The sequence below is a fragment of the Gobio gobio genome, assembly GCF_949357685.1.
Source record: "Gobio gobio genome assembly, chromosome: 7".
NCBI lineage: Eukaryota > Metazoa > Chordata > Actinopteri > Cypriniformes > Gobionidae > Gobio > Gobio gobio.
The window spans coordinates 8,681,889-8,694,780 of NC_137103.1; positions in this window are offsets into that span (position 1 = coordinate 8,681,889).

Consider the following 12,892-nt stretch of genomic DNA (forward strand, 5'->3'; position numbering starts at 1 on the left):
GAGCAAAGACAACCAAAAATGGGCAAAGAGGTGGGACGTGGGTGGAGCTGAGGTGGCTGGTTGCTGAAACCACGCCCGCCTAGCTCGACCATAGTGGAAATCCACCTGTCACTCAAGTGACCACGCCCTTAATTATGCAAAACTTTAAGGCTTAACTCTTTCCCAGCCATACACAGAATTTCCGTTATTTGTGAGAAAACGCTTCCCTGCCAAACACAGAATTTTCCGGGTTTCCTTGTTTTCACTGTTATACGCTATAGGGGGCGCTATTACGCATCTTCTGAATGAGTACTGAATCTCCTGATCAAAACACAGGCGAAGAAGACGCAAAATAAAAAGTGTTCGTATGTAAGCAGATGCACATGTAAAATAACGTGATCATCAACATTAAACATCATATAAATCAAAACGGCCTGATGTTACTGAATGTTGACCCAGGACGAGCTACAGGACTGTGCAAGCATTAAGGCCCTGTTATACTCGCGCCTGGCTCCGCAGCGCGAGCTCCGCAAACTGAGCGCGCTCCTCCCCCAAACGGACGAGGCGTTTATAGTCGACGCGCGCGCCGTTGTAGTATTCTGTGAAACGACAGGGGGCGACTTGAAGTAATTGTTCTTAAATCCGTCGAAAGCACGAGCGAAGAAGTAGTTTACCGGTCCGGAACAGGTGAACATGGCGTCCCGCAAGCCGTTCGTGGAACATAAACGAACCCACATGAGCCCCGTAACTTTACAAGAGAGACTGGCCGTCACACTACGTGTTCTTGCGTCTGGCAGTAACCAAAAATGTGTTGCCTACAGTTACAAGTTGGGCTCGACCACAGTTTCGTTGATCGTAGTACAAGTACATTCCCCCAAATTTTGCAGATGGCTTTTATACCAATATATATATATATATATATATATATATATATATATATATATATATATATATATATATATATATATATATATATATATATATATATATATATATATATATATATATATATATATTAGTTCACAGTGCATTACCTGAAGATGACAACTAATTTCTGATTTTGTTTGTACATTCTGAAATTAACACTAAACAAGCACAATAAATGCTGCAGAAAGTGTCTTGAAAACTCATGTACTAAATGAAGCCTCTTTGTACAGTTACTTTTTATAAAACATGCCTTATTTTATCAAAGGTTCTATTTCAGTTAGTGTAGGCTCATTTTGAAAATGTAAGCAGTTACTTAAGACAAGTGCAAACTGGGTGCTTAACGCAAATGTATTCTAAAGTCCTATTCACAAAAGGAATGGATGGTTGGACGGATGGATGGCCATCAATGCAAACTTTCCATGAATTCTGTGCCATCTGGCTGTCGCGATGATCCCTCATGGAATGGTCATAAATGTGCCGGGACTGACGCACCAGCTCGGACAAAGTCGCCTCAAAATCGTACATCTTCGGATGCGGAGGTGCGCGCGGAGTTACAAAAAATGCGCTGCGCACCGCCAGGCGAAATGGGGTCTTGCGGAGCCAACGCGCGAGACCGCCCCCTCCGCGTTGACGTCATTTTTGCCGAGCAAAAATTGATATATTGCATGCTCAGATATTCATACAACAAAATATTATATGGGCCATTACATTTTTGTGAAAATGATCAAAAACCCTGGCGGTGACTGGCAACTTTTCTTTAAACGCTGGCGGGGAAAGAGTTAATATAATATAATAAAAAAAGATTTAATATGACTTCTGACCTGTAATGTTGCCTGAATCATGATCATGCACTGTTTGTTCGTTGGCCAGAGGAGAACTGAGCGACTGAGTCTGGTTTCTCCAAAGGTTTATTTCTCCATTCTGTCACCTGATGGAGTTTGGGTTCCTTGCCACCATCGCCTCTTTTGCCTTGGGCTTCTGGCTTGCTTAGTTGGGGACACTAAATATTCAGCTATATTTCTGATCCGCCCGCATTGACACTTTATGAGAACTGAACTGAGCTGATGACATTACTGTTTTCTCCAGAGTGGCTGTACAGCCGAATCAAATTCTGTTGCATAATTTTCCTGTTAACACTGTGAAGCTGCTTTGAAACAATCTGCATTGTAAAAAGCACTATATAAATAAAGCTGACTTGACAATGTTATCTCATATTTCGCTCTTAACAGTCTATAAATAAACGCATTCTATCTCTTTAAGCAGAACTATTGTTGCAATCACGGCCGAAAACAATAACAGCATTCAATCTCCGTCCTTCAGTCCATTAGCTAAAATAATAATATACTAAACCCGCTAGTAGGTGGCGGCAAATCCATAGGTGCGTCTCATTCAGCTCCCTAGTTCAGTAGTCAGGGCACTGATCAGGGATCAGCCCATTGACTTATGTCCTGATCAGTGCCCTGACTACTGAACCAGAGCTGATTGAGACGCACCCATTGTCTTAACGAGTGAGTCATTGAATCATTCAGTCAAATGATTCGTTCAAATAAGCTGACTGATGCTGCGTCCCAATTGACCTACTTATAATATGCCCTGAAGGTATGTACAGTTTTTGTGCAGAAAAAAATACTTTTAAGTGTGTGTAGCAGGATAGTAGGCAAACTTTGGGTCAAGCTACTTCGACACGATTGTGTCTTTAATAGACTGCTCTGTTGCTTAGTTATGTGCGTCCTGTCAACGTTTAAATTGCCCTGTCAATCATCTTGTCACAGTTAAATCCTCCACATTCAATTTAATTTACCGTTTCGGAGAGAAATGTTGATCTGCCAGTCATGCAGAGATTATTAATCACCCTTTATCTAAACCTCTTAACCATCGCCATCCGCCATGTTTGTAGTTTAAAATTGGGATATTTAAAAGATGCTTAAAATGACTTCCATGATTTTGAAATGACATGAACAAATTATGTTTGTTTAACTTGATTGATTTATGTGGAACCGATGTACAACATTAAATCATGTAAATCCAACACACTTTTCCTTTAGTGAATTACTTTACTTGAGTAAAAGTTAGAAAGTACTACATTTTAACGTAATTAACACATTACATACATTTATGTTCAAACATAATTTTTAAAGTGGATTTTGCATAATAGGTGCCCTTTAAATAGAATAAAAATAATTTACTACTATAAAATCAATTTCTCATTTGCAAGCATGCTGCTATTTGGGGAAAACAGCACTTTTGCTTGTGTGAGAACAGGTGAAACACAACAAAGGCCGTTTCTGTTTCCATGACACACTCCATTATTGTGTGAAAATGCACACTCCTAAACCTAAACTCTAAACTCCTAAACCCCCCCCCCCCCCCCCAAAGGTTTCTGTACTTGTTCACTGAAAGAGAGCGGTGTCATTAAAAAGCTTGAGATAAAATATGAGACCCCAAGAAATCAAGTTTAAAAAAAAAAAAATTTAATAGCCTAAGTATATTTGGGATCAGGGTTATTAGTTTTGAAGGGGGTGGATATACAATTCCTCTTGTATTATATACTGAATTGGAAATCATATTTTGTTGAAAGAGAATTGTCTGTTTGAACTTTATTCTTAGTAATTTTCTTCTGCTCTTCTCATGATAGCTGTGAGACATCTGTGTCTAATGGTGCGCTCAAGTCGTGTCGTAAAGATCGAACTATTTACGAGTTGAATGCAGATGAACGCCATCATAAGGTCGTAAATACCAGTGGGAAGCTCGGGATTTTCATTAAGGCTAAGCCCTGATCTTTACAAGTTGGGGGCATGTCAGTGAGAAACATGGCTGAAAAGCACAATACTTAAAGGTGTTTAGCAGTGATATTGACTGCGTCCGACAACCTAGGCAGTGACTCATTGCCTCGCTGTCTTATCAGACAATGGCTTGTAAGGCAGCGTTTAAGCATGAAGGCACCTCATTTAACTAATTTAGACTTCTTAGGCAGTGTAACCGTTTAATGATCTACAGCAAAGTAGAGAGAGCTTTGGTGAGAACTAAACTAATACTTTTCCCAGCTCAACTGTCACAGAATGGAAAGCACAAGATTGTGGGATATCAAAGGCAGCGAAGGATACAAATATACTGCCTTCAAAAATCGATGTCTCAGGAGACAGGAAGTGAAGCTAACATTAGATTCAGGCCTTGGTGCCTTCCTGCCTTGAAATGTGTCCTCCGAAGGCAGCATTTTCCAGGTTTTGGACACAGCAACAGTTAGGCTTTTCTATTTACAGCGATAGCATATGATAGCATTATATAATATAACAATATAACAATAAAGTTTACAGTGCTTCATAAATTAATAAAAAATATAAAAACACACCTGATGCACATTCCTTGTTCTTCATTTTCTGGAAGTAGATTTTAAAAACCTTGCTGTATTTTTGTGTAATTAATTACGATGAAAGTGACTTGAATGCACATGATGGCGTAAACACGACTTCCCAGGAGGACTTGTGCTGCCTTCACCTGCTATCGGAAATGTCCTACTTCCCACTTCAGAAGTCGGGATTGCGAGCTTGTTGCTGCATTAAAGTGCTTTGTTGTCGGAATGAACAGGAATCATGAGGTTTATTCATGACTATTTATTGGGAAAATCTTATTAAAACCAAAATTATATGTAGTGTCACATGAACTGACAACCATAAACATTTACAATGCTGTCCAGATAGTCCGCTTTCTGACGATTCTGTATAATTTCGGTCAAATGCAGGCTGTTATCGCTGTGTGTAAAACATACAATACGCTTCAAATGATTACTCGTATTTGTAAATCTATGCACTACATTAATGACAAGACAAGACGATCTAGCTGTTTTAGTTTTGGGGAAAAAACGAATAAATCATACCTGTCACAGCAGTAGTTCTCAGTTTATGGCATGCCCATCTCGGGAATTTGGGTATCAAAATTATTTCCGAACTTCCCAGTGGTAAACACGACATCAGAGGGCGTTCATGCATTTTTCCCCTGGGAAACTCGTATTTACGATAATTCCAATAGCATGTGAACACACCATTAGATCACGAAGGTCAACAATGCATATGCACAACACACATGCATACTAGTGTGTGTTTATAGGATTTATAGCACAATTTGCCACAATGTTAAACTATGACAGTGAGTCGTGTGTAGAGGTTTGCATCAGTGCTCGTGTTCTGTTCCAGTGAAGTCCTGACAAAACCTCAGCCTTGAAGGAAAGCGATATTGCAGATGTTATGCCTGTAGGGGTTGTTTATTATTTTCTAGAGGCATGTGACCATGACAAAGGAATAGCCTCCAGAGTTCAAAAGCGTCCCAGATGAGAGGAAGAGTCCTTCTGGGAATCATGAGTCGACTGTGACATTTACTAAAGTCTCTTACTAGGACAACGTGTGTCAAAGATAATGAGCTCGTGTAAAGAACAGAATGCCCCGTTCGGATGTCCCTAAAGTTATCTGTCCTGTTAAACTATCAGAATCTGGAGGAATGACGTCAATTATTATCCATATGATAAGCCGTATCCGCAGTGCGTCCGAGGCCGGATCTCTCTGTCAAAGGATTGAACTAGAACTTTTTGTGACCTTTAGAAAGGGATTCAGGGGCTCATCCTGCAGTGCCCGATTTACACTCTAGAGGGCGAAGGAGAGAAATACACAAAAGAGGAGAGACTATACTCACTGCAGAGCCATTACCTCCATCTCTTGACCTACTGTGGGCGGCATCCCCTGACCACACCCATAACCCTACATCTCCACCCATTAAACAGGTTCAGCTCCACCCTTGAGCTCCAGATGCTCTGCAGCGAGCACTATACTTGGGATTCACAGAATAGTTCTGTTACTGATGTCCATACAATACACATCTTTTAGAATAATGATATAAAGCACATTTCTCAGCATGGAGGCAGTTTGAACATCCTCAGAAGATGAGGGACGTGTGTGTCTAAGCTGGTAGAAGGAGTGATTCTCGTCTCTGTGCTGAACTCATTGACCTGGAACTGGGCTGTTGTGAGAGGTTGGCAGGATATTGCTGAGCAGGGCTGCCAACTCACGCAACTGACTCTGTTCTCACGCTCTCGTGCCACACATCCATTTCCTCAAGCAGAGGACACTGACAACACACAACCAACAAGACAGAGACTTTCCTTCAGTTTTATTACAAAATTCAAACAATACCGTTTGGCTCTCTTTAAAGGATTAGTTTCCTGATATTTTACTCACCCCCATCTCATCCAAGATGTTTCTTGTCTTTCTTTCTCCAGTCGAAATTAAGTTTTTGAGGAAAACATTCCAGGATTTTTCTCCCCATCATAGACTTCCATGGCAACCAACGGTTTAAGGTGCAAATCAGTGCAGTTTCAAAGGAAGGGCTTCAGAGGCTCTGATCCCAGACGAGGAATAGGGTCTGATCTAGACAAACCATCGGACATTTTCAAGATAAAATAACAATGTATATACACTTTTTAAACACAAATGCGTGACTTCAGTGTTGTGATTATTCAAGACGTATCAAGTCGATGGAAGTACCGACCCAGTGCCGAAAAACTCCATCTCATGGTCTCCTCCAACTTCAAAATCGTCTGACATCGTTGTTTTACCTTTATTTTTGTAAATGGCGTTTGATTTAGTCTTTGTACACTCAAAAAAATTATTCAGGCCCTTCATAGATATGACACATTTCAATTCAGTTCACTTTACTTAAACATATCTAATTTTGTCTCAACTTAATTTAATTGTGTTCAATCAACCTTATATCTTTAAAACTGAAGTTAACTTAATTCATTTGTGTTAAAACTACATGAACTATTTGTGTTGACAAAACTAACAGGGCAGTGGATCTGTAGTTCCCAGCATGCTTTGCAAGGGACTCCATTAGGAAAGTAAATGAACCCTCTGGGGTACTTCATTTATGGGTCACACTCAGGACCTTCGGGTCAAAAATGACCCAGAGGACGGGATTAAGATAAAAAAGATTTGAGTAAAATCAATGAAATATATTTTTGATATACATATATTCTGGTGACTTTATTGGTACTTGGTATATGAACACCCAAAAAAAATTGGGGACAGGACTTGAAAAGTCTAAGTGGTCGTAGAAAAAATAGTCACACTCAGGAATGACCCCATAGGAAATGAATGGGAAATTGGCAACAATATGAAAATACAGAGTTTTTTTGTGCATACAATCTACAAATCAGCCAGGATGCAGAAAAAAAAGGACTCAACAGTGAAGGGGTGAATCTCTAAAACATCAAGAGTGCAAAACAGACAAAAAAACTCACACACACACACACACACACACACACACACACACACACACACACACACACACACACACACACACACACACACACACACACACACACACACACACACACACACACACACACACACACACTTATACAACCAAACACACACACACACACACACACACACACACACTTATACAACCAAACACACACACACACACACACACACTTATACAACCAAACACACACACACACACACACACACACTTATACAACCAAACACACACACACACACACACACACACACAAATGAACGCGTGCCATTCCAAAAGCTAATTGTGTTTTTGTCTGTGTGTGTGTGTGTGTGTGTGTGTTTTTGTCTGTTTTGCACTCTTGATGTTTTAGAGATTCACCCCTTCACTGTTGAGTCCTTTTTTCTGCATCCTGGCTGATTTGTAGATTGTCATTTTTGACCCAAAGTACCCCAGAGGGTTAAAGTGTTATTTTATGTGTTTTTCTGTAAAGGGAAAGATGTGGTTAGTTAATGTTAGTGTTTAATGTTCAGTTATGTTCAAAAACAACACAGAAGTCGAGCATTCATGTTTAAAAAGTTTTTTTTTTTTTAATGACCTATGGTTTGTCCAGATCAGACCCTATTCCTCGTCTGATGGTGCAGAGGCTCTGAAGCCCTTCCTCTGAAACTGCAGTGATTTGGACCTTCAACCGTTGATTCCCATTGAAGTCCATTATGTGGAGGAAAATCCTGGAATGTTTTCCTCAAAAAACATAATTTCTTTTAGACTGAAGACAGAAAGACATGAACATCTTGGATGAGATGGGGTGAGTAAAATTTCAGGACATTTTCATTTTAAAGTGAACTAATCCTTTAATATGGATAGATAGACAGACAGACAGACAGACAGACAGACAGACAGACAGACAGACAGACAGACAGACAGACAGACAGACAGACAGACAGACAGACAGACAGATAGATAGATAGATAGATAGATAGATAGATAGATAGATAGATAGATAGATAGATAGATAGATAGATAGATAGATAGATAGATAGATAGATAGATAGATAGATAGATAGATAGATAGATAGATACACAGACAGACAGACAGACAGACAGACAGACAGACAGACAGACAGACAGACAGACAGACAGACAGACAGACAGACAGATAGATAGATAGATAGATAGATAGATAGATAGATAGATAGATAGATAGATAGATAGATAGATAGATAGATAGATAGATAGATAGATAGATAGATAGATAGATAGATAGATAGATAGATAGATAGATAGATAGATAGATAGATAGATAGATAGATAGAACACCTTGTAATCAATGTACAGGTAATGTTAAAATTAGCAGGAACGACCATAGCTTGTTAGTTAGTTAGAAAACTTCACTCATGAGAGGAGCATTTTGCTAAATATAGGCCAAAGCACTATATTACATATTCATATATCATTAAAAAACCTTTATAACATTATTATAAAAACACCTTATATTAATTGTATTCAAATCAGTTGTTGATTTTAACCTTTCAGTACAGAAATGTACCAGCTAACAGGGTTCCCTGCATAGTTGCAGCATTACTTGAGAGATTTTTTTATCCAAATGAATCGATATTGAATCAAACTGAATCAAGAAGCTTATGAATCGAATTGTGAAATGTGTCAATTCTCTGAAAGAGTTTCTTAGTGAAATTCTGTTAAGTTGCCAAATGTTTTGACAATCACAGTATACTTCTTGTGATCATGCAAGGTTTTTTTGTTTTGTTTTTGTAAATACATAATTCTCACTCCAAGCTGAAATCAAAAGTTCAGTTTCTGTTTGCCTGTTTGATCCAGTTGTCCATTGTGTTTTATTGATTTGTGCAACTGTGTGTGGCAGAATAACGGACCCTCTCCTGTGGATCTAGCAGTGAAAATGATCTTCCTCTCACAGGGGAACCAGTCCCTCGAGTGACACACACAGGCGTTCCTGGAGTTACAGCATCTCTTCCACTATGGTGACTCAAGCCTGTGTGTGTTTTTTATTGAGACCTGCCCGGAAAAACACACACAGACTTATGCCATCATAGGGGACGAGATGTTGTAACTCCAGGAACGCCTGCTGAGTTACCGGCTCCACCCTGGTTTCCTGCACTGCCGGCCCCGCCATGGGCCATCCTGCCCATTGCCAGCCATGACTCCCAGTGCCTGCCCTCCCAGGATGGACTCTTTCTGGTGCAAAGTCGCACCTTCATGGGAGGGGCGAGTTATGTCACAAGGATGTTCTGTTTTGACTTATATAGTTTTAATTGTGTTCAGTTTCTGTTGGCCGGTTTGACCCAGTTTTCCAGTGTGTTTCATTGATTGATCCTTTCACCTGCTGTCTTGTTAATTACTCATTGTGTGTTAGTCATATGAGCTGTGTCTCGTTTCTTTGATTCGTTCATTGTGCATTAAGCCCTGTGTGGTTCACTTCACTTATCGTTATTGTTGTGTTTACGTGGTTGTTCTGTCCCGTGTTCTATGTATCTTGCGTTTTGTTAAAATAAAGTCTGAAAACTGCTGAGATTTAGATTCTGTTTCAACATCATTTGCAACGACAATTGACAGTGACAGTTTGAGGTTGCTAAGGTGTTCTGGGTGGATTTAGTATGGCTTTATGCTTAGAGCAGGTTGAGCAGGCAATGCCAGATAATGGTTGATAGGGTGTTCCAAGCTTACTGTTTAAAGCCAAAGTTTCTGTGTGAAATAGTAACACACATGAAACAGAAGTGACGTATATCCGAGTGAAGCGACTTCTGGAACAAGAATTGATTTTGTCTGTGGGGAATTGATTGGATGGTTGTGGTTTGGTGGATCTTATGTGAGTGACAAGTTTCCCCGCCCTCATCATCCGAGAAGAGATGAGATCATGAGCAGAGATGTGGCTGAAAGAGGGCCCAGCTGACAGGGAACATTATCAGGGGCCGTATTCACAAAACATCTTAAGGCTAAAATAGCTCCTAACTGGCCGGTTTAGGAGAAACGCTTAGTGCATCTGAACATCTGGCTCTTAGCTTAAAGGAACACGCCACTTTTTTTGAAAATAGGCTCATTTTCCGTCTCCCCTAGAGTTAAACAGTTGAGCATGACCGTTTTCGAATCCATTCAGCCGATCTCCGGGTCTGGCGATAGCACTTTTAGCATAGCTTAGCATAGATCATTGAATCTGATTAGACCGTTAGCATCTCACTCAAAAAATGACCAAAGACTTTAGATGTTTTTCCTATTTAAAACTTGACTCTTCTGTAGTTCTCTAGTACTAAGACCGACGGAAAATAAAAAGTTGTGATTTTCTAGGCTGATATGGCAGGAACTATACTCTCATTCCTGCGTAATAATCAAGAGCTTTGAGCCATGCCATGAGTGCAATGATATTGCACAGCGCCTAGTCACGATGTAACAGCAGAAGAGTCAAGTTTTAAATAGGAAAATATATTGAAACTCTTTGCTCATTTTTGGAGAATAGAGCCGGCGTTCTGACACATGATCCGGAAGCGAGGAGCTTTGTTTACAAGCAGAGGAAGACGCGCCATATCTAAGCTGTTGAATTCTACATTGATTGTGCTTTAGGTCTTGGCGTAGTGCTCAAAATGGTGCTAAAGTGTGCATTTCATGGATGCCCGAACTGTGCTCGACGTCATATTCTCGCACATGCGTCGTGGTGCTTCGTGAGTTCATGTCTGAGGCCCAGAATAAAGTTGAATAAAGTCGTTATTTCGATTTTTTGTTTGCGCACAAAAACTAGTCGGTTCATAAAATTACTGTAGAACCACTGTAGTGAGATGGACTTTATAACAATGTCTTTTGTAGCTTTTATGGGTCTTGTGAGTGCAAAATACATTGTGCCAATGGAGGCCTTTCTGAGACACCGGATTTCAACAAAAATATCTTCATTTGTGTTCCGAAGATGAACTGAGGTCTGACGGGTGTCGAACGACATGAGGGTGAGGAATTAATGACAGAATTACATTTTTTGGGTGAACTAACCCTTTAAGCTCTGGGACCATTTTTGGAATTTCCACCTGGATTTCGCCTCCCCAAATTGAAAAGCGTCCCACATACAGTGGTCTCTAAATACCAATCAATTTCAATTTATCAAAATATCAATTTTTGTGCCCCCCACTTTGGTTATAAAATTCATTTTTGAAAGTGTGTAACTGAGGCGCTGTGTGCTCTAGCACCCTGCAGACAGTTTGGGCTGTTTCTACTAAATTCCAGAAAATAAAAGAAAAAAGATTTTTGTTGTATGCAAGATTTATACAAATGGATCTGAAGGAAGGACCCCCCCCCCCCCCCCCCCCATACCAATATACAGGGGTATAAATGCAATAGGCCATATATGCTGTTGGGGTGACAGCTTAGGACCCAGGACCAATAGTGAAAAATGAAGACCATGAGTCTGGAGTTAGATTAATTAAAGAGAAATTTACTGAAGAACAGTTTGCAGTTTCATCAGCAGAAGCCAGCTTCAAGTCTCACAAGGAGTTTGTAGGCCGCGCTCCCTCTACCAGCCTACCCGCCTCCGCCTATCGTACATACCATTTCTGAACAGTTATACTGTTTTCAAGGTCTAACCACGTCATTACTGCAAGTCGAATTATTCTTATTGGCTCAGAGAATATGCACAGTCACTGTAAATTTCCACGTTCTTCCAGATAAGCACAAAATCATTTATCCATCGATATATCCAAAAAAATCTGAAATGTTTAGTTTGTGTAACATTTTTTGAAGATTACTAGTTTTAGAATGTTCAGAAAACAAACATTTCTTAAAGGGATAGTTCACCAAAATAAGAAAATTCTGCCATCATTTACTCACCCTCAAGTTGTTCCAAACCTGAATGAATTTCTTTCTTCTGCTGAACACAAAATAAGATATTTTTAAGAATATGGGTAACCAAACAGTTGATGGACCCCATTGACTTCAATAGTATTATTTTTAAGTCAGTGGTTTAGTTACCCGTATTCTTTAAAATATCTTCGTTTGTGCAGGAGAAAGAAATTTCCAACTTGAGGGTGAGTAAACAATGACAGAATTTTCATTTTTGGGTGAACTGTCCCTTTAAGAAATAAACTTAAATAAGAACAGCCTATTTTGATTTCATGGTGACTCACACTGGCAGTATATGTTACTTTTGTGTAGGAAGTTAATTCAGATGAATGTGCAGCTGGAAAATCCTCTCATTATGAGGAACTTTTTCCTATTTCACCCATCAGGACAAAAACATTTCTTGAGTCTATCATTGGTAGATTATGAAGCAGTTCTGGGCAGCTGAAGAGCACTTTTGTGTGGATTATTCCTCATGGTCTCCTTCACTGGCTCGTACCCCAGATCCAGGGGTGTGATCCATGTTGACTCACATCTCCCCCAGCACAATGACTGTTATTACTCGTTTAGCTTAAGCAAGGCAAACTTGATTGAACTTTGAATAGATTTCATATTCATATTCAGAACCTAAACTTGAAACAGGCAAGTTTATTTATAGCAGTAAAATATTTGGACATGCTTGTGTGAATATGTGTGTAAGGCCAGTTCACACCGCAACGATAAACGCAGACAGACACTTGTCAGGTTTCATCGGATCAGTGTGTGGAGCATTTTTCGCCGATTGAACATGTTGAATCTACGTTAGAATGTCTGAGAAGTGACGTGGTGTGATCTGGTGACTGTCGGCATG